At 52.6% G+C, this 25,111-nt stretch overlaps 1 long non-coding RNA gene and 1 pseudogene across 1 annotated transcript in view; one reads left to right on the forward strand and one right to left on the reverse strand.

The window, feature by feature from the left end:
* The window catches only part of LOC140480172 (netrin-G1-like), a 167,655-nt pseudogene that overhangs the window by 20,519 nt on the left and 122,025 nt on the right, over positions 1–25,111 (reverse strand).
* The window catches only part of LOC140480173 (uncharacterized), a 90,719-nt gene that overhangs the window by 15,913 nt on the left and 49,695 nt on the right, over positions 1–25,111 (forward strand). The window contains exon 2 of the long non-coding RNA XR_011961200.1: positions 16,914–17,027. This is a non-coding gene — a long non-coding RNA (uncharacterized lncRNA). The remainder of the gene's footprint in view (positions 1–16,913; positions 17,028–25,111) is intronic.

Raw genomic sequence — 25,111 nt, forward strand, 5'->3', positions numbered from 1 at the left:
GCGGGGAGGGAGCGGGGAGGGAACGGGGAGGGAAGGAGGAGGGAGCGAGGAGGGAGGGAGGAGGGAGCGGGGAGGGAGCGGGGAGGGAGGGAAGAGGGAGCGAGGAGGGAGGGTGGAGGGAGCTGGGAGGGAGCTGGGAGGGAGGGAGGAGGGAGTGGGGAGGGAGCGGGGAGGGAGCGGGGAGGGAGGGAGGAGGGAGGAAGGAGGGAGGGAGGAGGGAGTGGGGAGGGAGCTGGGAGGGAGGGAAGAGGGAGCTGGGAGGGAGGGAGGAGGGAGTGGGGAGGGAGCCGGGAGGGAGCGGGGAGGGAACGGGGAGGGAAGGAGGAGGGAGCGAGGAGGGAGGGAAGAGGGACCGAGGAGGGAGCGGGGAGGGAGCGGGGAGGGAGGGAGGAGGGAGCGAGGAGGGAGCGGGGAGGGAGGGAAGAGGGACCGAGGAGGGAGCGGGGAGGGAGGGAGGAGGGAGCGAGGAGGGAGGGAGGAGGGAGCCGGGAGGGAGGGAGGAGGGAACGGGGAGGGGGCGAGGAGGGAACGGGGACGGGGCGAGGAGGGAGCCGGGAGGGAGGGAGGAGGGAACGGGGAGGGGGCGAGGAGGGAACGGGGGACGGGGCGAGGAGGGGAGCGAGGAGGGAACGGGGAGGGAGCGAGGAGGGAGGGAGGAGGGAGCGAGGAGGGAGGGAGCGCGGAGGGAGCAGGGAGGGAGCGGGGAGGGAGAGGGGAGGGAGCCGGGAGGGAATGAGGAGGAGGGAGGAGGGAGCTGGAGGGGGGGAGGAGGGAGGGAGCGCGGAGGGAATGAGATGGGAGAGGGGAGGGAGAGGGGAGGGAGGGGGGAGGGAGCCGGGAGGGAGCGGGGAGGGAGAGGGGAGGGAATGAGGAGGGAGCCGGGAGGGAACGAGGAGGGAGCGGGGAGGGAGAGGGAGGGAGGAGAGGGAGGGAGGAGGGAGCGGGGAGGGAGGGAGGAGGGAGCGGGGGAGGGAGGGGGGAGGGAGCCGGGAGGGAGCGGGGAGGGAGGGAGGGAGGAGGGAGCGGGGAGGGAGCGGGGAGGGAGAGGGGAGGGAATGAGGAGGGAGCCGGGAGGGAACGGGAGGGAGGGAGGGAGGAGGAGCGGGGAGGGAGCCGGGAGGGAGAGGAGAGGGAGGGAGAGGAGAGGGAGGAGGAGGGAGCGGGGAGGGAGGAGGAGGGAGCGCGGAGGGAGCGGGAGGGAGCCGGTGTGACCTGACAGAAATGGCTGTTACTCACAGACATTGGCCGTGCTTTGGGGATGGGAAGGTAGGAACCTGCCGTCCAAGGTCTCCCATGGAAACCGTTGTTGCAGCTCCCACAGTCCTGGCCTGTTGTGTTGTGCTCACACTGACAGCTCAGTCTCCCATTCTCCAGGATACAGTTGTTGGCGTGAAGATGGCACTTACACCTGGAACAGACAATGACAAACTGCTTCAGAACGTGTTCACTAACTCCGTTCAGGAAAAGACTCTGTGTAGAGGCTGTCTGTGTCTCTGCCAACAACAACACCGTGCTCCTCACTAACTCACTCACATTCACAGCAACAGACAGGCCTTTTGCTCATTGTCCGTCTACTCATTCATCATCAGAACCTCAACAACAACAACAACAACTGTGGGTCAGGGGTTAGCATCATCATCAGCTCAACCGCCCCCTCGCTCCACAGAGAAACTCCCTGCATTTACATAGCACCCGACACAATCTCCAGGTGTCTTGTCACATTGCAAGTTTGTTCAAACATACTGCAGTCCTCAGGAGGGCCATGGAAATACCAGTTGTTGTTGTTGTTGTAGTTTCTTGCTGCTCTGAAAGGAAGCTTGTACATTTACGTAGCACCATTAACAGAGTAAACAATCCCGCGGTGATTCCCGGAAGTGATTATGAAACTGAATTTGACACTGAGCCACGGCGGGGGTGGGGAGATATTGAGAGAGGTGACTAAACCCCAGGCCAAAGCGAATGGTTTATGGAGGGTGTCAATGTTGGGGGAGGGAGATGGCGAGACAGGGAGGGTTAGTGGGGGAGTTGGAGAGCTCAGGGTTCAGGCAGCTGAAGGCAGGACAGCCAATACTGAGAGAGAACTTCACTCTCAATGGCCTTTGGAAGATTCAGAGAGTCTGATCCAGACCAACCTCCCAGTGAGCAGTGAACTCCCATCCATCCCCCCACACACCCCCCTGTGACTGAACATTCCCCTCCATCCCAATGTGTTTCGAGTTCCTCTCCTGTGTAACACCCTGAGACATTTCACTGTGTGGAAGGTGCTATGGAAATGCAAATTGGTGATTGTTTAATTGATGTGATTTTGTGAGTCCCCAAGTGTTTCAGTGTGTGAACAGTTTCCTCAGTGAATCTGTGCTGATAACATCCAGTCAGCCTTTAACTCAGCACAAAGCTTCCAAATCTGCAGATTGTCCCTTGTACATTTTGCAAATTGGCATTTCTGGGGATATTTTACTAAACTAAGCAAAACGCAGACAGCTCTTTGGAGACAGGGGAAGGGCAGCATCAACATTTTACTGCTGCTGTTCTCTCATTAGTGTTTGAAGATTCTCCTGCATGAAAACTTGGAGTGAGTCTCCCAGAAGCTGACTCTGGAATAATGAGTAAATGGTGTAAGGCCCTGGAGACTGTGGGATGGTGGGATAAGGGACGAACTGTTCTGAATATTCAACACACTGTCAGAATAGTTCACAACATCAGCAACAGCTTTCCCAGATTAAACAGGAACATACTGTTTCCAGGATCAGGGAACAGCCAGAATCCAATTGAAAAGGGGAGAACGGGGCGATGGGGAATGAGCAAGGAGTGGGATAAACTGGACAAAGCTTTCACGGAGCTAGTACAGACTGAGGGGCTGACTGGCCTTTGCCTGTGCTGCTCGATTCTCTGGTGAGGCTGGGGATTGGCTGTGAGGTGAGCACAGGATCAGATTCTGCTGTCTGATTGGTTGGACTGAGTCAGTCAGCAGGAGCCTCAGAGCAGGGCCAGGGGAATGTGCCCCAGTGCCAAGCCTGTGGGCATACCCCTTCAGGGAAGTTAGCACAGGGACACAGGGCAGTGCTGATTGACTGCGGGAGGCATCACAATCCATCGCTGTTAAACCAGATGTGAACCCTGAGAGCAGGATTCCCGATCTCCAATCACCCAGCACCCTCCAGATGTTGCCCCTGGGAGATTATTCCCGAGGATGTTACCCCGGACAATTCCCACCAGGTTTCCCAGAGTGACTGAGTGTGTTGGGTTTTGAGAATGTCATGTGCCAACGTTAACCTATAGGATTCCTTCCAGATGTTTCCCAGCAGAAGGTTACCCTGTGGTTTATTCCCAGAGAGCGGGGATCCAGATGTTCCAGGGTCAAACAGCCTCCAGATGTTAATGTGAGACAGTGATTACACTTTCAGTGTAAATCCAGAGTGTCCCCCAGATGGTGACCCCAATGACCACATGATCATGATCTCAATGGCCCCCAGGGGTTGCCCCCCCAGGGGTTACCCCCCCCCCAGGGGTTACCCCCCCCCCCAGGGGTCACCCCCCCACCCCCAGGTGTTTCCCCTCCCCAGGGGTCAGCCCCCCCGCCCCCAGGTGTTCCCCCCCCAGGGGTCACCCCCCCCCACCCCCAGGTGTTCCCCCCCACACAGGGGTTGCCCCCACCCCCCCAGGGGTTGCCCCCCCCCCCCCAGGGGTTGCCCCCCCCCCCAGGGGTTGCCCCCCCCCAGGGGTTGTCCCCCCCCCCCAGGGGTTGCCCCCTCCCCCACGGGGTCAACCCCCCACACCCCAGGTGATACCCCCCCCCCAGGGGTCACCCCCTCCCGCCCCCAGGTGGTCCCACCCCAGGGTTGCCCCCACCCCCAGGGGTTGCCCCCCTCCCCCAGGTGTTCCACCCCCCCCAGGGGTTGCCCCCTCCCCCACGGGGTCAACCCCCCACACCCCAGGTGATACCCCCCCCCAGGGGTCACCCCCCCCACCCCCAGGTGTTCCACCCCAGGGTTGCCCCCACCCCCAGGGGTTGTCCCCCCCCCCCCCCAGGGGTTGTCCCCAGCCCCGATGCAGTGCCCCCTGGTGCTGGGCTGTAGCCTCAGGAACTCCACGGTGGGGAGTTGGAAAGCTCTCACCTGCCGCGGATGTCCAGGTTGGAGATGGCGTAGAAATATTTGGAGAGGTTCAGGGGGTCGACGCTGGTGGGGCCAGTGGCAGGTCGGAGGAGGCGCAGCCTCAGGTCAGTCACGGTGAAGAAGTCCCTCAGCTCCTTGGTAGTGTCCAGGCGGCTGTACAAGGAGGCCATATCACTGAGCCGGGGTCCCCGAACAGGGCGAACCGCACCTGGATCTCGAAACGCACCGTCTTCTCCAGCTTCCACACGTAGCCCCTGGAATACTCCTCGGTGCAGATAATGTCCAGAACCGAGGCCGCGGTGAGATCCTGGGCTCTCCGTGACTCCATACCAAAGGAGTTGAGGCAGTCGACAGCGTAGAACTGATAGGGCTGCCACGTGTGGCCGTGATCGAGAGATTTCTCCAGAACCATCTGCTCTGGCCGGCCTGATTCAAAGGTGATGACAATGTCCTCAGTCAGTTCAATGCTCTTACCCCAGGACAGGGTGAGATTGACCACCAGAGGCTCCGGGAACTGCCTCCACGAGACACTTTGCCAAAAGGTGTTGGGCACCCGGCCCTCATCGTCCACCATCAGCTCGGGTGGGTGGGCAAGCTCAGGCGTACGGGCATCACACTCATTATTACACATGTACGGTTCTCCTAGAAACAGCAACCAGAACAGGAGCAGGGGTCAGACACTGGGGAAAGCTCCTCTACACTGTACACCCCATCAAACACTCACAGGGACAGGGACAGGGTCCGACACTGGGAACGCTCCCTCTACACTGTACACCCCATCAAACACTCCAGGGACAGGGTCAGACACTGGGGAAAGCTCCCTCTACACTGTACACCCATCAAACACTCCCAGGGACAGGGACAGGGTCCGACACTGGGGAACGCTCCCTCTACACTGTACACCCATCAAACACTCCCAGGGACAGGGTCAGACACTGGGGAAAGCTCCCTCTACACTGTACACCCCATCAAACACTCCCAGGGACAGGGACAGGGACAGGGTCCGACACTGGGGAAAGCTCCCTCTACACTGTACACCCCATCAAACACTCCCAGGGGACAGGGACAGGGACAGCACAGGGTCAGACACTGGGGAAAGCTCCCTCTACACTGTACACCCCATCAAACACTCACAGGGACAGGGACAGGGACAGGGTCAGACACTGGGGAAAGCTCCCTCTACACTGTACACCCCATCAAACACTCTCAGGGACAGGGACAGGGACAGGGTCAGACACTGAGGAAAGCTCCCTCTACACTGTACACCCCATCAAACACTCCCAGGGACAGGGACAGGGTCAGACACTGGGGAAAGCTCCCTCTACACTGTACACCCCATCAAACACTCACAGGGACAGGGACAGGGACAGGGTCAGACACTGGGGAAAGCTCCCTCTACACTGTACACCCCTATCAAACACTCCCAGGGACTGGGACAGGGACAGACACTGGGGAAAGCTCCCTCTACACTGTACACCCCATCAAACACTCCCAGGGACTGGGACAGGGACAGGGACAGGGTCAGACACTGGGGAAAGCTCCCTCTACACTGTACACCCCCATCAAACACTCCCAGGGACCGGGACAGGGACAGGGTCAGACACTGGGGAAAGCTCCCTCTACACTGTACACCCCCATCAAACACTCCCTGGGACTGGGACAGGGTCAGACACTGGGGAATGCTCCCTCTACACTGTACACCCCATCAAACACTCCCAGGGACCGGGACAGGGACAGGGTCAGACACTGGGGAAAGCTCCCTCTACACTGTACACTCCCATCAAACACTCTCAGGGACTGGGACAGGACGGCACAGGGTCTGACACTGGGGAAAGCTCCCTCTACACTGTACACTCCCATCAAACACTCTCAGGGACTGGGACAGGGACGGCACAGGGTCTGACACTGGGGAAAGCTCCCTCTACACTGTACACCCCCCATCAAACACTCCCAGGGACTGGGACAGCACGGGGTCAGACACTGGGGAAAGCCCTCTCTACACTGTATACCCCCATCAAACACTCCCAGGGACTGGGACAGGGACAGACACTGGGGAAAGCTTCCTCTACACTGTACACCCCAACAAACACTCCCAGGGACAGGGACAGGGACAGGGTTAGACACTGGGGAAAGCTCCCTCTACACTGTACACCCCCATCAAACACTCCCAGGGACCGGGACAGGGACAGGGTCAGACACTGGGGAAAGCTCCCTCTACACTGTACACCCCCATCAAACACTCCCAGGGACAGGGACAGGGACAGGGTCAGACACTGGGGAAAGCTCCCTCTACACTGTACACCCCATCAAACACTCTCAGGGACAGGGACAGGGACAGGGTCAGACACTGAGGAAAGCTCCCTCTACACTGTACACCCCATCAAACACTCCCAGGGACAGGGACAGGGACAGGGTCAGACACTGGGGAAAGCTCCTTCTACACTGTACACCCCATCAAACACTCACAGGGACAGGGACAGGGACAGGGTCAGACACTGGGGAAAGCTCCCTCTACACTGTACACCCCATCAAACACTCCCAGGGACAGGGACAGGGACAGGGTCAGACACTGAGGAAAGCTGCCTCTACACTGTACACCCCATCAAACACTCCCAGGGACTGGGACAGGGACAGGGACAGGGTCAGACACTGGGGAAAGCTCCCTCTACACTGTACACCCCCATCAAACACTCCCAGGGACCGGGACAGGGACAGGGTCAGACACTGGGGAAAGCTTCCTCTACACTGTACACCCCATCAAACACTCACAGGGACAGGGACAGCGTCAGACACTGGGGAAAGCTGCCTCTACACTGTACACCCCATCAAACACTCCCAGGGACAGGGACAGGGACAGGGTCAGACACTGAGGAAAGCTGCCTCTACACTGTACACCCCATCAAACACTCCCAGGGACTGGGACAGGGACAGGGACAGGGTCAGACACTGGGGAAAGCTCCCTCTACACTGTACACCCCCATCAAACACTCCCAGGGACAGGGACAGGGTCAGACACTGGGGAAAGCGCGCTCTACACTGTACTCCCCCATCAAACACTCCCAGGGACTGGGACAGGGACAGGGTCAGACACTGGGGAATGCTCCCTCTACACTGTACACCCCATCAAACACTCCCAGGGACCGGGACAGGGACAGGGTCAGACACTGGGGAAAGCTCCCTCTACACTGTACACTCCCATCAAACACTCTCAGGGACTGGGACAGGGACGGCACAGGGTCTGACACTGGGGAAAGCTCCCTCTACACTGTACACCCCCATCAAACACTCCCAGGGACTGGGACAGGGACGGCACAGGGTCTGACACTGAGGAAAGCTCCCTCTACACTGTACACCCCCCATCAAACACTCCCAGGGACTGGGACAGCACGGGGTCAGACACTGGGGAAAGCCCTCTCTACACTGTACACCCCCATCAAACACTCCCAGGGACTGGGACAGGGACAGGGTCAGACACTGAGGAAAGCTTCCTCTACACTGTACACTCCCATCAAACACTCTCAGGGACTGGGACAGCACGGGGTCTGACACTGAGGAAAGCTCCCTCTACACTGTACACCCCCATCAAACACTGCCAGGGACAGGGACAGCACGGGGTCAGACACTGGGGAAAGCTGCCTCTACACTGTACACCCCCATCAAACACTCCCAGGGACTGGGACAGGGACAGGGTCCAACACTGAGGAAAGCTCCCTCTACACTGTACACCCCCATCAAACACTCTCAGGGACTGGGACAGCACGGGGTCTGACACTGAGCAAAGCTCTCTCTACACTGTACACCCCCATCAAACACTCCCAGGGACAGGGACAGCACGGGGTCTGACACTGAGCAAAGCTCCCTCTACACTGTACACCCCCATCAAACACTCCCAGGGACAGGGACAGCCACGGGGTCTGACACTGAGGAAAGCTCCCTCTACACTGTACACCCCCATCAAACACTCTCAGGGACAGGGACAGGGACAGGGACAGCACGGGGTCTGACACTGAGGAAAGCCGTCTCTACACTGTACACCCCCGTCAAACACTCCCAGGGACAGGGACAGGGACAGCACGGGGTCTGACACTGAGGAAAGCTCTCTCTACACTGTACACCCCCATCAAACACTCCCAGGGACAGGGACAGCACGGGGTCTGCCACTGAGGAAAGCTCTCTCTACACTGTACACCCCCGTCAAACACTCTCAGGGACAGGGACAGCACGGGGTCTGACACTGAGGAAAGCCCCCTCTCCAACCTTTTTGATTACAAGAATATTCATTCCCTGTAATGGTGTCTGGTTAAAAGCGAAATGAATGTGTGTGTGTGTTTAATCAGGCCGCAGCGTGGAGTGGACAGTTAGACAACTGCAGAATGACTTTGCTGCTGGTGTTAATGATTGATGGCAGCTCTCTGACTAAACATAGCCTCACACCATAAAATATTTACACACAGGAATTATAAAACAGCACAGGATTGGGAAAGGAGATGTACAATCTCAATTTGTCCTCCCTGGAACTGTGTCCCTGTCTCTGAGTGATTCCCCATCACAAAAAAACATCACAAACAGGAACATAAGGAGACCATTCATCGCGTCATGGAGATGTACAGCATGGAAACAGACCCTTTGGTCTAACCCGTCCATGCTGACCAGATATCCCAACCCAATCTAGTCCCACCTGCCAGCACCCGGCCCATATCCCTCCAAACCCTTCCTATTCATATACCCATCCAAATGCCTCTTAAATGTTGTAATTGTACCAGCCTCCACCACATCCTCTGGCAGCTCATTCCATACACGTACCACCCTCTGTGTGAAAAAGTTGCCCCTTAGGTCTCTTTTATATCTTTCCCCTCTCACCCTAAACCTATGCCCTCTAGTTCTGGACTCCCCGACCCCAGGGAAAAGACTTTGTCTATTTATCATATCCATGCCCCTCATAATTTTGTAAACCTCTATAAGGTCACCCCTCAGCCTCCAACACTCCAGGGAAAACAGCCCCAGCCTGTTTAGCCTCTCCCTTTAGCTCAAATCCTCCAACCCTGGCAACATCCTTGTAATTCCTTTCTGAACACTTTCAAGTTTCACAACAGCTTTCTGATAGGAAGGAGACCAGAATTGCACACAATAGTCCAACAGTGGCCTAACCAATGTCCTGTACAGCTGCAACATGACCTCCCAACTCCTGTACTCAATACTCTGACCAATAAAGGAAAGCATACCAAACGCCTTCTTTACTATCCTGTCTACCTGAGACTCCACTTTCAAGGAGCTATGAACCTGCACTCCAAGGTCTCTTTGTTCAGCAACACTCCCTAGGACCTTACCATTAAGTGTATAAGTCCTGCTAAGATTTGCTTTCCCAAAAATGCAGTACCTCACATTTATCTGAATTAAACTCCATCTGCCACTCCTCAGCCCATTGGCCCATCTGGTCCAGATCCTGTTGTAATCTGAGGTAACCCTCTTCGCTGTCCACTACACCTCCAATTTTGGTGTCATCTGTAAACTTACTAACTGTACCTCTTATGCTCGCATCCAAATCATTTATGTAAATGACAAAAAGTAGAGGGCCCAGCACCGATCCTTGTGGCACTCCACTGGTCACAGGCCTCCAGTCTGAAAAACAACCCTCCACCACCACCCTCTGTCTTCTACCTTTGAGCCAGTTCTGTATCCAAATGGCCAGTTCTCCCTTTATTCCATGAGATCTAACCTTGCTAATCAGTCTCCCATGGGGAACCTTGTTGAACGCCTTACTAAAGTCCATATAGATCACATCTACTGCTCTGCCCTCATCAATCTTCTTTGTTACTTCTTCAAAAAACTCAATCAAGTTTGTGAGACATGATTTCCCACACACAAAGCCATGTTGACTATCCCGAATCAGTCCTTGCCTTTCCAAATACATGTACATCCTGTCCCTCAGGATTCCCTCCAACAACTTGCCCACCACTGAGGTCAGACTCACTGGTCTATAGTTCCCTGGCTTGTCTTTACCACCCTTCTTAAACAGCGGCACCACATTAGCCAACCTCCAGTCTTCTGTCATCTCACCTGTGACTATCAATTATACAAATATCTCAGCAAGAGGCCCAGCAATCACTTCTCTAGCTTCCCCCAGAGTTCTAGGGTTGGCCTCTCGAGTCTGCTGTATCATTCCAGACAATTATGGTTAACCTTGGTGTTTTACCCCCACCTTCCAGTGCCCCAGTCCCTGACCCTCAATTCCCAGAGACAGCCAAAACCTCTCAGTCCCAGACCAAGAGGGTATCTCATTGTGTCCAATGGGAAACAAATCAAAAAGCTGGATCCATTCTTGGGATCAGGGTCCAGCATCCAAGTCCTTCCCTCGGAGTGTTGTTACTGTGTGGAAAACCCTCACAGAGGGTTGAGCAAGTTCCATCGTTACATCAATGTCAGTCTGGTATGTCATAGATCCAGTTGTTTGATTCGCTCCCATTGGACACAGTCTCTTCATACCCAACCAATCAACTGCTGCAGAATCTTGTACCTTTCAATGAGATCCCCTCTCGGTCTTTAAACTCCAGACAACATTGCCCCAAGCTCCTCATCATTGGACAATCCACTCAAACCACTGTTCAATCCAGTACCTATTCCCTGCAGCTCTTCCACCTTCCCTCAGTCTGGAGATCCTGCTGGATCCTCACCAACTCCATGCTCAAGTGTACCGAGACCCCTTCACCCGTTTCCTCTAACCCCTTCATCATGAACTCGACATGTTATTTGTCTTCCTAATGCTATCTTTCTGTGTTATTTCATGAACCCACCCATACTTCTCTGAACATTAACTTTTACAGGTTTCATTCTTTCAAAAATACTCGCCTTTTCAATCCTCACAACATCACTTCCCCACTCCCTGCCTCCCGGTATAATGTATTGACCTTGTTTTGTACACTGTGTATATTTAAGTACAACACCCTCTGTCCTGTATTGACTGACCCCCATTCTCATCGTTGTCCCTTTATCTGCTGTGCCTGAAGTTAGGTACTTGGCCCTCTCCATTCTCTCTGTCCTATGACTTGTTCTGGAAACTCGAACCTTTGCTGCGCCCATCACCCCCCCCTCCCCACCCTCCTATAGCTCTTTCCATTATTTTCCACACCAGTGACCACCTCCGTCCCCCACACCCACCCACGATTCAGTTGAAAGCCCTATCCATCGCCCGAGTTATAGCATTCACCAGGACTCTGCTCTCAGCCTGATCCAGGTGAAACCCATCCCATTGGGACAGCCCCCTCCTTCCCCAGTACCGACGCCAACCTCCCCGAATTCAAACCCCTATCTCCCACACCAATCATTGAGTCACATGTTTACCTCTTTCATCTTGTTGGCTCTGTGCCAATTGGTCATAATCCCTCAATTAATGGGAAATGCTGAGGGGGAGGGAGCTCCATCTGAATGGAGTTAGAGGGGGAGATAAAGCACTGTATCCCCACGGTGCCCAACTCTCTCTCAAGGCATCAAGGGCATTGATGGACACCGCGTGCTCCTTCTCCAAGCTCACCCGGGCTCGGACATAACCGAGGAAGAGTGTCAGGTAGTGGGCAGAGCTGACCCCATCCACGACCCACTGCCTGGACTTGGTTCATCTGGAGATCATTACCTTTCTGATTCTGCTTTGTCATTCAGCCCCAAGCTGCTGTGTTCTCTCAGCAGAATCTCTTCCCTATTGCGACCTGGATCAATGGTACCTCTGTGTACCACGATAGATTCAGAGCTGTTCAGGCACAGACCGAGACATCCTGAGGATATAATACACTGCTGTCCCCAACATCAGCAACAGAGCATCAGCCCAAACTCCTTTTGGAGTTGATCAGAGGCTCCCCTGTTCAAGCTGACTCTGTCGAAAGGGCTGTTGCAGTAATCAATGAAACCAATGTCAGTGATAAAGGTGGAGAGGGTGGCAATAAACAGAGATAATAGAGATGAATGAATCGACAATTGTCCCAGAATCGACTGGAGACATTAGGTAAAGCTGCATATTGGAACAGATTATTCTGAAGTGCCTGTGTAAATGGAATCAAGTGAACATTCCTGACAGCATCACGAGGCTGTGTAAATTCGGAATGAATTCTCCAACACTCCAGATCTGAAGAGCTCCTCAATCACTCTGCCCCTGGATAGAACGAGCAGTCCCAGGTCCCAGAGATACAGCCGACAACTCAATAACATGTTGTTGTTTAAACAGTCAGGAATCTCAAAGGGAATTATTCCGGAGAATGGGATGTGATCCCACACTGGGAGAGTGGGGACAGACCCAGAGACTCTCTCACTGTCTCACTTCACCAAACCCTCCATCTGTTTCTGATTCTCAATCCTGAACTCTCACACATTTCTCCCCCCAATTTCTGCTGAATTATTCCCCTCGGAACAATCTGTGACTGGATCACCTCCATATTCCAATATTCTCCAGCTCAGTCTCTCAGAACAACCCACCACAAACGTCAGCTTCTCCAAAACTCTGCGCTTTGTACAGAACCCTCAGCAAATCCCACTCACCCCTCACCCACTCTGCTCCCGAACAAGACACACTGCAGCCTCTATCCCCCTCCCTATCTCTGTAACCTCCTACAGCCCCTACACCCCCTCCCTATCTCTGTAACCCCCTCCAGCCCCTACACCCCCTCCCTATCTCTGTAACCCCCTCCAGCCCCTACACCCCCTCCCTATCTCTGTAACCCCCTCCAGCCCCTACACCCCCACCCTATCTCTGTCACCCCCTCCAGCCCCTACACCCCTCCCTATCTCTGTAACTCCCTCCAGCCACTACACCCCCTCCCTGTCTCTGTAACTCCCTCCAGCCCCTACACACCCTCCCTATCTCTGTAACCCCCTCCAGCCCCTACACCCCCTCCCTATCTCTGTAACCTCCTCCAGCCCCGACACCCCCTCCCTATCTCTGTAACCCCCTCCAGCCCCTACACCCCCTCCCTATCTCTGTAACCCCCTCCAACCCCTACACCCCCTCCCTATCTCTGTAACCTCCTCCAGCCCCGACACCCCCTCCCTATCTCTGTAACCCCCTCCAGCCCCTACACCCCTTCCCTATCTCTGTAACCCCCTCCAGCCCCTACACCCCCTCCCTCCCTAGCTCCCATGCATTCAGAACCCTGTCCGGAACGTTAGAATTCACTCGCTATTTGCTGTTCTTCGAATCTCTGTATGAGTTTTTCACATTGTCTCAGTATTATCGAAATGCAGGTCTTTATTGATGTGAAGGAAGTATCATCCATCCCCAGCAGAGGTTAGTGCTGTCTGTGGCTACATCCCGGGTAGGAAAGGGAAATATTTCATTCGAATGGGCATATATTTGTGGGTGGCACATTGGTTAGCAGTGCTGCTTCACAGCGCCAGAGACCCGGGTTCAATTCCCGCCTCAGTCCACTGTCTGTGTGGAATTCGCACATTCTCCCCCTGTCTGCGTGGGTTTCCTCCCAAAGATGTGCAGGTCAGGTGAATTGGCTGTGCTAAATTGCCCCTAGTGTTAGGTAAGGGGTAAATGTAGGGGTATGGGTGTGTTACGCTTCGGCGGGTTGGTGTGGACTTGTTGGGCCGAAGGGCCTGTTTCCACACTGTAAGTAATCTAATATTCCAGGCCTTGTCGGTGTCACTGTGCAGAATGAGAGCAGCATCTCAGGAATCAGCCCATTCCCAACTTGACGTTAATTTCCGGAAGTGAATTGTTACCACCTGAAATTGACAAGGTGTGTTGTGATGAAGGGCCTGTGATTCTCAGGAACTATGACACTGACGCACTGCCCTGCTCAATGAAGCTAATTGCTGCAGCGTTCAGTAACAAAGGTAAATGTTCAAAAAAAACCATCCAGCAAATTCCTGCCACTTCCCACCAGCAAGAAACCAGACACTTTCTGAGAGAGAGTGAGAGGGCCACACTGTCAGAGGGTCAGTACTGAGGGAGTGCTGCACTGTCAGAGGGTCAGCGCTGAGGGAGTGCTGCACTGTCAGAGGGTCAGTGCTGAGGGAGTGCCGCACTGTCAGAGGTTCAGTGCTGAGGGAGTGCTGCAGTGTCAGAGTGTCAGTGCTGAGGGAGTGCCGCACTGTCAGAGGGTCAGTGCTGAGGGAGTGCTGCACTGTCAGAGGGTCAGTGTTGAGGGAGTGCCACACTGTCAGAGGGTCAGTGCTGAGGGAGTGCCGCACTGTCAGAGGGTCAGTGCTGAGGGAGTGCTACACTGTCAGAGGGTCAGTGCTGAGGGAGTGCCGCACTGTTGGAGGGTCAGTGCTGAGGGAGTGCCACACTGTCAGAGGGGCAGTGCTGAGGGAGTGCCGCACTGTTTGAGGGTCAGTGCTGAGGGAGTGCCGCACTGTCGGAGGATCAGTACTGAGGGAGTGTCACACTGTCGAAGGGTCAGTGCTGAGGGAGTGCTGCACTGTCAGAGGATCAGTACTGAGGGAGTCTCACACTGTCAGAGGGTGAGTACTGAGGGAGTGCCGCACTGTCAGAGGGTCAGTGCTGAGGGAGTGCTGCAGTGTCAGAGTGTCAGTGCTGAGGGAGTGCCGCACTGTCAGAGGGTCAGTGCTGAGGGAGTGCTGCACTGTCAGAGGGTCAGTGTTGAGGGAGTGCCACACTGTCAGAGGGTCAGTGCTGAGGGAGTGCCGCACTGTCAGAGGGTCAGTGCTGAGGGAGTGCTACACTGTCAGAGGGTCAGTGCTGAGGGAGTGCCGCACTGTCGGAGGGTCAGTGCTGAGGGAGTGCCACACTGTCAGAGGGGCAGTGCTGAGGGAGTGCCGCACTGTCAGAGGGTCAGTGCTGAGGGAGTGCCGCACTGTCGGAGGATCAGTACTGAGGGAGTGTCACACTGTCGAAGGGTCAGTGCTGAGGGAGTGCTGCACTGTCAGAGGATCAGTACTGAGGGAGTCTCACACTGTCAGAGGGTGAGTACTGAGGGAGTGCCGCACTGTCAGAGGGTCAGTGCTGAGGGAGTGCTGCACTGTCGGAGGATCAGTACTGAGGGAGTGTCACACTGTCAGAGGGTCAGTGCTGAGGGAATGTCACACTGTCAGAGGGTGAGTACTGAGGGAGTGCCGCACTGTCAGTGGGTCAGTGTTGAGGGAGTGCCACACTGTCAGAGGGTCAGTGCTGAGGGAGTGCTGCACTGTCAGTGGGTCAGTGCTGAGGGAGTGCCACACTGTCAGAGGGTCAGTGCTGAGGGAGTGCTGCACTGTCGGAGGATCAGTACTGAGGGAGTGCCGCACTGTCAGTGGGTCAGTGTTGAGGGAGTGCCACACTGTCAGAGGGTCAGTGCTGAGGGAGTGCTGCACTGTCAGTGGGTCAGTGCTGAGGGAGTGCCGCACTGTCAGTGGGTCAGTGTTGAGGGAGTGCCGCACTGTCAGAGGGTCAGTGCTGAGGGAGTGCCGCACTGTCAGAGGTTCAGTGCTGAGGGAGTGCCGCACTGTCAGTGGGTCAGTGCTGAGGGAGTGCCGCACTGTCAGTGGGTCAGTGTTGAGGGAGTGCCGCACTGTCAGAGGGTCCGTGCTGAGGGAGTGCTGCACTGTCAGAGGGTCAGTGCTGAGGGAGTGCCGCACTGTCAGAGGTTCAGTGCTGAGGGAGTGCCGCACTGTCAGAGGGTCAGTGTTGAGGGAGTGCCGCACTGTCAGAGGGTCAGTGTTGAGGGAGTGCCGCACTGTCAGAGGGTCAGTGCTGAGGGAGTGCCGCACTGTCAGAGGGTCAGTGTTGAGGGAGTGCCGCACTGTCAGAGGGTCAGTGTTGAGGGAGTGCTGCACTGTCAGAGGGTCAATGCTGAGGGAGTGCCGCACTGTCAGAGGGTCAGTGTTGAGGGAGTGCTGCACTGTCAGAGGGTCAATGCTGAGGGCGTGTCACACTGTCAAACGGTCAGTACTGAGGGAGTGCCGCACTGTCAGAGGGTCAGTGTTGAGGGATTGCCGCACTGTCAGAGGGTCAGTGCTGAGGGAGTGCCGCACTGTTGGAGGGTCAGTACTGAGGGAATGCCACACTGTCGGAGGGTCAGTGCTGAGGGTGTGCCGCACTGTCAGAGGGTCAGTGCTGAGGGAGTGCCACACTGTCAGAGGGTCAGTGTTGAGGGAGTGCTGTACTGTCAGAGGGTCTGTGTTGAGGGAGTGCCACACTGTCAGAGGGTCAGTACTGAGGGAGTGCTGCACTGTCGGAGGGTCAGTGCTGAGGCAGTGTCACACTGTCAGAGGGTCAGTGCTGAGGGAGTGCTGCACTGTCAGAGGGTCAATGCTGAGGGAGTGCTGCACTGTCGGAGGGTCAGTGTTGAGGGAGTGCTGCACTGTCGGAGGGTCAGTGTTGAGGGAGTGCTGCACTGTCAGAGGATCAGTGCTGAGGGAGTGCCACACTGCCTAAGGAAGATGAATTTGTTTGATGTCGTGTGACAGTTTCCTGGGATAATAATTGTGAACCCATTTCACAATAAAATATCTCAGATTTTGTGTTCTGCGCTGAGGGAGTTTGTTTCCTAACCTGGGAGTAAACCATTCTCTGGGAAGAGCCCTTAGAGGAGCACTGTGTTCTCATTCAGTCCCAAATAAGATTATTGGGTTTGGCGGGGAAAACTGGCATAGTCTGATTGGATAAATAGACGAGCAGATACAGCAAGAAGTAAATTTTAAACAAATTACTTAAAATGATCCGTTCAAACACATTACGCTGAAAACCAAACGCTGCAGGGAAACAGGTCAATCTGTGGTGCCTAAAGTAGTGAAGCCATGTATTGGATTAAACGGAGAGGATTTCAATATTTGAAAGAATGTTCATAAGGATTTTGTGTGTTTTAGAAATCAGCAAAGAATGACCAGACATGGATGAGAACAGAAAACCAGCTCATATCAAGTAAACCAGCTCAGAAAGTAAACCAGATGGCTGGAAATTTTATCAAGATATCGATAGAGGTAATAAATATTGTCTCTTTTTGAGATTGAAATGGGAAAAATTCTCTTGAGCAAGAGGGAGCAGGAGAGATATAAACCAATACATTGCATTTGTCTTGTGGAAGATACTACGACATTGTAAAAATAGAAATAATTGAGAAATTAATTCAAATGAGGAACATCAAGTCATTAATGTCATCAGAGAATGAGTTTGCAAAAAGTGCTCATTAAATATTCCAGCGCTGCCCTGTGCCTTGAAACATGCATCACCCTCTTTGTCTCAAATTGACCCATTGAACCACAGAAATGATACAGTGTAGAAGGTGGCCATTCGGCCCAGCTTGTCCGTGCTGACCCAAAGACACCCAGATGCACTTTCTAATCCCATCTTCCTGCACACGGCCCATAGTCCTGCAGCTTACAGCACTGAAGGTGCAAATCTTAGCAAGTGTTTCTGGTCTCTGCCTCCATCACCAACTCATGCAGTGAATTCCAGCCACCCACCACTCTCTGTGGAAAAAGGTGTTCCTCATGTCCCTCTGATCCTTCTGCCACTTCATTTGAATTCATGACCCAATGGTTTTTGAACCCTCTGCCGAGGGAAACAGATTCCTCCTGTCTAATCGGTCTCTGTCCCTCACAATGTTGGATACCGCGATGACTTCACCCCTCAGCTTTCTCTATTGCAAGGAAAACACCCCAAACCCCTCCAATCTCTCGTCACAGTTACAATTCTCCAGCCCTGGCAACATTCCAGTAAACCTTCTCTCTCTCTCTCCCTCATAGTGATTGTATCCTTCCTATAATGTGGTGACCAGAACTGCGCACAATACTCCAATTCTGACCTCACCAGTCTCTGAGACAGTTTCAGCACTGTATCCTGACCTTTGTATTCTCTCCCTTTACCAATGAAGGAGAGTAGTCCATGTGCCTCTATCCAACCTTACCTCCCTGTACAGCTCCCTTTCAGAACCTGGGCAGTTGTGTAGATCACCCACTGACTATTCACAAACTGCTGGCTAGTCTTGGGGTTTTTTTAATGTTAATGACCATTCGATTCTGATTTTCTCTCTGTACTAGCCTTATTTTCCTCTTCATTTTCTTTGCACCTTGTTACATTTGACGAGGTTCCTGCTTGAAGAATTGAATACATCCTCCTTCCTCTGTTTTTGTTTATCCCAGGCAGCCTGCTTTTCACTCCCTCACCTTCCTCCTTCACCTTCCCTCTTGTTGGAATGTTCCTGTGTTTCTGAAACTTCTCTCCCTTGGAAAGATGGCCTGTTGTTCAGCTGCGGTTTCTCCTGTTCAGTTTCTGCTTCCATTCCCCCTGCTCCATCCCTTCACATCCCATTGCAGTTTGTCTTGCTCCAACTGACATCTCTTTCCAATCGCTCCACCGTATGCAGCATTACTCGGTTCAAGTTGTTCCTGTTTTGTACATAGTGGTTAGGTTAGCTCAGTTGGCTGGACAGTTGATTTGTGATGCTAACACTGTGGGTTTAATGCCCATCACCAGCTGAGATTACCATGAAGGGCTCTCCTTCTCACTCCTTCACCGCCGCTCCCTCACCACCAGACGCCTGGAGGAAGAACGCCTCATCTTCCACCTCAGAACACTTCAACCCCAGGGCATCAATGTGGACTTCAACAGTTTCCTCATTTCCCCTTCCCTCACCTCACCCTAGTTCTAAACTTCCAGCTCAGTAACTGTCCCCATAACTTGTCCGGACTTGTCCTACCTGCCTATCTCCTTTTCCACCTATCCACTCCACCCTCTCCTCCTTGACCTATCACCTTCATCCCCTCCCCCACTCACCCATTGTACTCTATGCTACTCTCTCCCCACCCCCACCCTCCTCTAGCTTATCTCTCCATGCTTCAGGCTCACTGCCTTTATTCCTGATGAAGGGCTTTTGCCCGAAACATTGATTTCGCTGCTTGTTGGATGCTGCCTGAACTGCTGTGCTCTTCCAGCACCACTAATCCAAAATCTCCTTCTCAATCTGTCCCCTGTCCTGAGGCATGGTGACCCTCAGGTTAAACCAGCATCAGCCATCTCTCTGTCTCTAATGAGAGAGCAGCCCTTTGGTCTGGTAAAACTATGGCAATACAACAACGTTCCTTATATCGAAAAGGTCAGCTCCATCTTCTCTGGGTGACAAAAACTAGCCCTGCCAATGATGCCCACACCCCCCAGAATTGATTTAATAACGAAACGACAGGTTTAAGTCAACATCTTGCCAGGGAGCTCGATGGGATTTGCAGCGTTGGAATTTAATTACAAAGAATGTGAGCTGGCAGAAATGAATGTTTGTTCAAGTTAATGAAAGCCAGCACTCTGCACCTGGTGTTTGTGTCTAAACATTTCAATAATGAGAAGACCAGGGGGAGGTTTCAGAGATCAGAAAGCAGGATGGGGATGGAATGAGAATTTACAGCAAATTTTCACCATGCAGTCAGCTCGCTTCACACTATTGATGAGATCCTGTGTAAATCCATCCTCCTCAATCTCTATCAGCTTTCACTAAACAGGCAGTGTCCATTCTTAAACCTTCCTTCCCTAACAGGGGCCTTCCCTCAAATGAAATCTGTCCAATAAAGTGACTTCTCCCCAGCCTGGTCTGCTGAGTGTCCCCAGCTCATGGAGACTCAGGACAGTGAAAATGTTTCACTTCAATCAGCACGGCTTCATCGACAGGAGCTCACACCCAACACATTGTTCAAATTCTTTAAGAAGGTAACAAGTGAGTTAGACAAAGGGGAGTCAGTGGGTGTGATCGTATTGGATTTCCAAAAGGCCTTTGACAAGGCACTGCTCAGGAAGCTGTGAAATAAGATGAGAGCTCGTGGTGTTAGGGGGAAGGTACTGGCATCAATAGGAATTGGCTGACTGGCAGAAGGCAGAGAGTGGGGATAAAGGGGTCTCTTTCAGGATGGCAGCTGGTGACTAGTGGAGTTCCACCGAGGGCAGTGTTGGGATCACAACTGTTCCCGTTATGTATTAACGATCTGGATGGAGGAACTGAGAATGTTGTTGGTAAGTTTGCAGATGAGACAGAGGTAGGTGGAGGGACGGGTAGTGTTGAGGAATTGGGGAGACTGCAGAAGGACTTGGACAGGTTGGGAGAGATGGCAAAGAAGTGGCAGATGGAATATAATGTGGGAAAGTGTGAGGTCATGCACTTTGAAAGGAAGAATAGAGGCACAGACTATTTTCTAAATGGGAAAAGTCCTTAGAAATCTGAAACACAAAGTGACTAAGTCCTAGTTCAGGATTCTCTGTTTATTAAATCATGAGGGTCATGGATAAGGTAAATAGCAACGGTCTTTCCCCTGGGGGTGGGGGAGTCCAGAACTAGAGGCCATAGGTTTAAGGTGAGAAAGGAAAGATTTAAAAGGGACCTAAGGGGCAACTTTTTCACACAGAGGGTGGTACGTGTATGGAATGAGCTGCCAGAGGATGTGGTGGAGGCTGGTACAATTGCAACATTTAAAAGGCATTTGGATGGGTATATGATTAGGAAGGTTTTGGAGGGATATGGGCCAAGTGCTGGCAAATGGGACTAGGCTAAGTTAGGTATATGGTAGGCGTGGACAAGTTGGACCGAAGGGTCTGTTTCTGTGTTGTACATCTCTATGACTCTAACATGCAGGTTCAGTTGGCAGTTAGGAAAGCAAGTGCAATGTTCACACTGATTTCAAGAGGGCGAGACTACAAGAGCAGAGATGTATTGCTGAGGCTGTATGAGACTCTGGTCAGACTTCATTTGAAGGTTGGGAGCAGTTTTGGGCCCCATATCTATGAAAGAATGAGCTGCTGTTGGAGGGGGTCCAGACGAGATTCATAACAATGATCCCAGGGATAAAGGGCTTGTCATATGAAGAGAATTTGAGGACACTGGGTCTGTACTCGATGGAGTACTGAGACAGTGGGGGATCTGATTGAAACTTAGAGAATTCTGAGAGGCCTGGATAGAGTAAACATGGAGAACATGTTTCCACCGGTTGGAGAGATTGGACCCAAGGGCACGGCCTCAGGGTGAAGGGATGACTCTTTAGAACTGAGCTAAGGATGAATCTCTTCAGCCAGAAGGTGGGGAATCTGTGGAACTCATTGCCTCAATGGGCTGGGGAGGCCAAGTCACTGAGTATATTTAAGACTGAGATAGATAGGTTCCTGATCAGGACGGGATCACGGGTGAATGGGAGATGGCAGGAGAATGAGATTGAGAAATATATCAGCCATGATCAAATGGTGAAGCAGATTCAATGGGTTGAATAGCCCAATTCTGCTCCGATATTTATGGTCTATGGTCTAATACACTGGCCAGGGGGGTTCAGGAAGAAAGATGATGAAAGGAACAAATGTTAGCAATTAAAGCCAATGAGAAACAAACACTGTTTATTGACACATCAGGATCAAGAGCTTAACGTCAGAAACATTCAGGGAAGAGGCCTGAGAGGAGACAGTGTGTGTGCAGAGAGAATGACAAGGTAGCGTTCTGAATGAAGACATTGTTTTTGTCTCCACACGGACAGAGGGGCAGTGAGAACGCTGCTGTTCACCAGGAAGAGGGGGAGATATCGGATGGGGAAGCATAACGAGATCTTCCACATCCTGAAAAACACAGATCAATCCCCAGGGCAGGATGAGCAGTGTCTCAGGATGTAACCCTCTGACAGTGCAGCACTCCCTCAGTACTGACCCTCCGACAGTGCAGCACTCCCTCAGTACTAACCCTCTGACAGTGCAGCACTCCCTCAGCACTGACCCTCTGACAGTGCGGCACACCCTCAGCACTGACCCTCTGACAGTGCGGCACTCCCTCAGCACTGACCCTCTGACAGTGCTGCACTCCCTCAGTACAGACCCTCTGACAATGCAGCACTCACTCAGCACTGACCCTCTGACAGTGCCCACTCTCTCAGCACTGACCCTCTGTCAGTGCAGCACTCCCTCAGTACTGACCCTCTGACAGTGCTGCACTCCCTCAGCACTGACCCTCTGACAGTGCTGCACTCCCTCAGCACTGACCCTCTTACAGTGCAGCACTCCCTCAGTACTGACCCTCTGACAGTGCTGCACTCCCTCAGTACTGACCCTCATCAGTGCGGCCCTCCCTCAGCACTGACCCTCCGACAGTGCGGCACTCCCTCAGCACTGACCCTCTGACAGTGCGACACTCCCTCAGCACTGACCCTCTGAGAGTGTGGCACTCCCTCAGTACTGACCCTCCGACAGTGCAGCACTCCCTCAGCACTGACCCTCCGACAGTGCGGCACTCCCTCAGCACTGACCCTCTGACAGTGCGACACTCCCTCAGCACTGACCCTCTGAGAGTGTGTCACTCCCTCAGTACTGACCCTCTGACAGTGCAGCACTCCCTCTGGGTTGCTCTGCGATTTTCAGACTGATTTATTTGTTGGCCTGGGTCTTGAACCCTGGGCCTTATTGTCCGTCTCTCGTTCTGTTCGATATTAAATGTGTGGCAGGGAGGGGGAGGGGTAAAACAGAGGAGGGTCAACGGGAGACAGACAGGAAATGGAACTGAGATCTCATCACTCAAACAGAAAAATCTATTGATTGATGAGAGGGTCAGGGGTCAGTCAGTCATTGCAACAACAAGATGAAATCATACTTCGATCCTCTTGTCTCTCAGTTCATGACATTCCCAGAGGGAATCGCTCCATTAGGGATTCTGCTCCAGGAGAATCGAGCCGGATCAGGGTGAATATCCAGACAATTGTCCGGGGTGGGGGGGGGGGTGGTGGGTGGTGGGGGAGGGGGATATTGGCCAGGGTTCAGGTTAATGGAGAGAGGAGGGAGTGCGTAGGGAGGGAGATATTGTTCGGGGTCCGGGTTAATGGAGGGAGGGTGGGGGGAGTGGGTAGGGAGGGAGATATTGGTCAGGGTCTGGGTTAATGAGGAGGACGTCCACAGCCCCAGCGGGAACCCTGGTCTCAGGTCGCTGTTCCCTCACAGTGTTCCAGGGAATGGACTGTGAGATTCCAGAGTGAATGTTCAGATTATAATCCCAGCCTCGAATAACCTCCCTTCCAAAGGGGAAAACCTGAGGGAATCCCAGAAACTTACAGCTCAGAGAAGGCCGTTCAGCCCATCATATCAAATTAAAGTCCTTTGGAATTGGGGGATAGGATTCCAAGACAGGTCTAGGGATAATTGGAGAGACTTTGAAAGAGCTGGCAGGGACACAATGGAACGAATAGCCTCATCCTGTGCTGTCTGACTGTTGGAACAGTAGACAGAGAAATGGATCCTGATATTAACAATCACAAAGGCATGTAGTTATTGTCTTCTCTGTGTGAACAACCACCTTCATTAGAATTTCCTGTTGTATTCGTTCCTTACCAACACCGCCTGTGTGAAAAATTACTTCCTTGTTTGGAAAGAGTTCTGGAATATCACGAGGTACTGAATGCTCATATGGAAATGAAAGTCTTTGTTTGAAAGATGAGACCCAGAAACCCCCACATTCACCAGATGTCACGACTCAATTGGATTTTCATAATTGGTGCTGGGTTTCAGAAATAATTGGTTGTCAGCGTTTTAGCCGAGCAAGTTCGGGAGTGTGTTTTAACAGAATTGTGATGATTCTCCCTTTAAGTCGACAGTCCCTGACAGCCTCACAACACGTAGTAAATTCGCTGAGACAAGGATTCCACATCCCCTATCAAACTCACCAACAGAACGAGTGAGATTGTCCTGACACTTTGGAAATTATCAGTGAGAACGCACTTAGACACACGGAATAGCTCCTTACATACACCACACACCACATCAAATACACCACACACCTCATCAAATACACCACACACCACATCATATATACCACACACCTCATCAAATACACCACACACCGCATCATATACACCACACACCTCATCAAATACACCACACATCTCATCAAATACACCAAATGCCTCATCAAATACACCAAACGCCTCATCAAATACACCACACACCTCATCAGATACTCCACAATCATTCAACGCACCACACACCTCATCGAATACACGAAACACCTCATCAAATACACCACACACCTCATCGAATACACGAAACACCTCATCAAATACACCACACACCTCATCAAATACACCACACCACACATCAAATACACCACACACCTCATCAAATACACCATAACACCTCATCAATTACACTAAATGCCTCATCAAATACACCAAATGCCTCATCAATTACACCAAATTCCTCAAATACACCAAACACCTCATCAATTACACTAAATGCCTCATCAATTACACCAAATGCCTCATCAAATACACCAAATGCCTCATCAATTACACCAAACGCCTCATCAATTACACCAAATGCCTAATCAAATGCACCACACACCTCATCAAATACACCAAACACCTCATCAATTACACCAAATGCCTCATCAAATACACCAAATGCCTCATCAATTACACCAAATGCCTCATCAAAAACACCACACACCACATCAAATACACCAAACACCTCATCAAATACACCACACACCTCATCATATACACCACACACCTCATCAAATGCACCACACACCTCATCAAATGCACCACACACCGCATCAAATGCACCACACACCTCACAAATTCCACCAAATGCCTCATCAAATACACCAAATGCCTCATCAATTACACCAAACGCCTCATCAAATACACCAAACACCTCATCAAATACACCACACACCGCATCAAATGCACCACACACCACATCAAATACACCAAACACCTCATCAAATGCACCACACACCGCATCAAATACACCACACACCTCATCAAATACACCAAACACCTCATCAAATACACCACACACCGCATCAAATATACCACACACCTCATCAAATACACCAAGCACCTCAGCAAACACACCACACACCTCATCAAATACACCAAACACCTCATCAAATACAGCACACACCTTATCAAATACACCACACACCACATCAAATACACCAAACACCTCATCAAATACACCACACACCTCATCAAATACACCACACACCTCATCAAATACACCACACACCTCATCAATTACACCAAACGCCTCATCAAATACACCACACACTTCATCAAATACA

Source organism: Chiloscyllium punctatum, chromosome 7 (genome assembly GCF_047496795.1).
Source record: "Chiloscyllium punctatum isolate Juve2018m chromosome 7, sChiPun1.3, whole genome shotgun sequence".
NCBI lineage: Eukaryota > Metazoa > Chordata > Chondrichthyes > Orectolobiformes > Hemiscylliidae > Chiloscyllium > Chiloscyllium punctatum.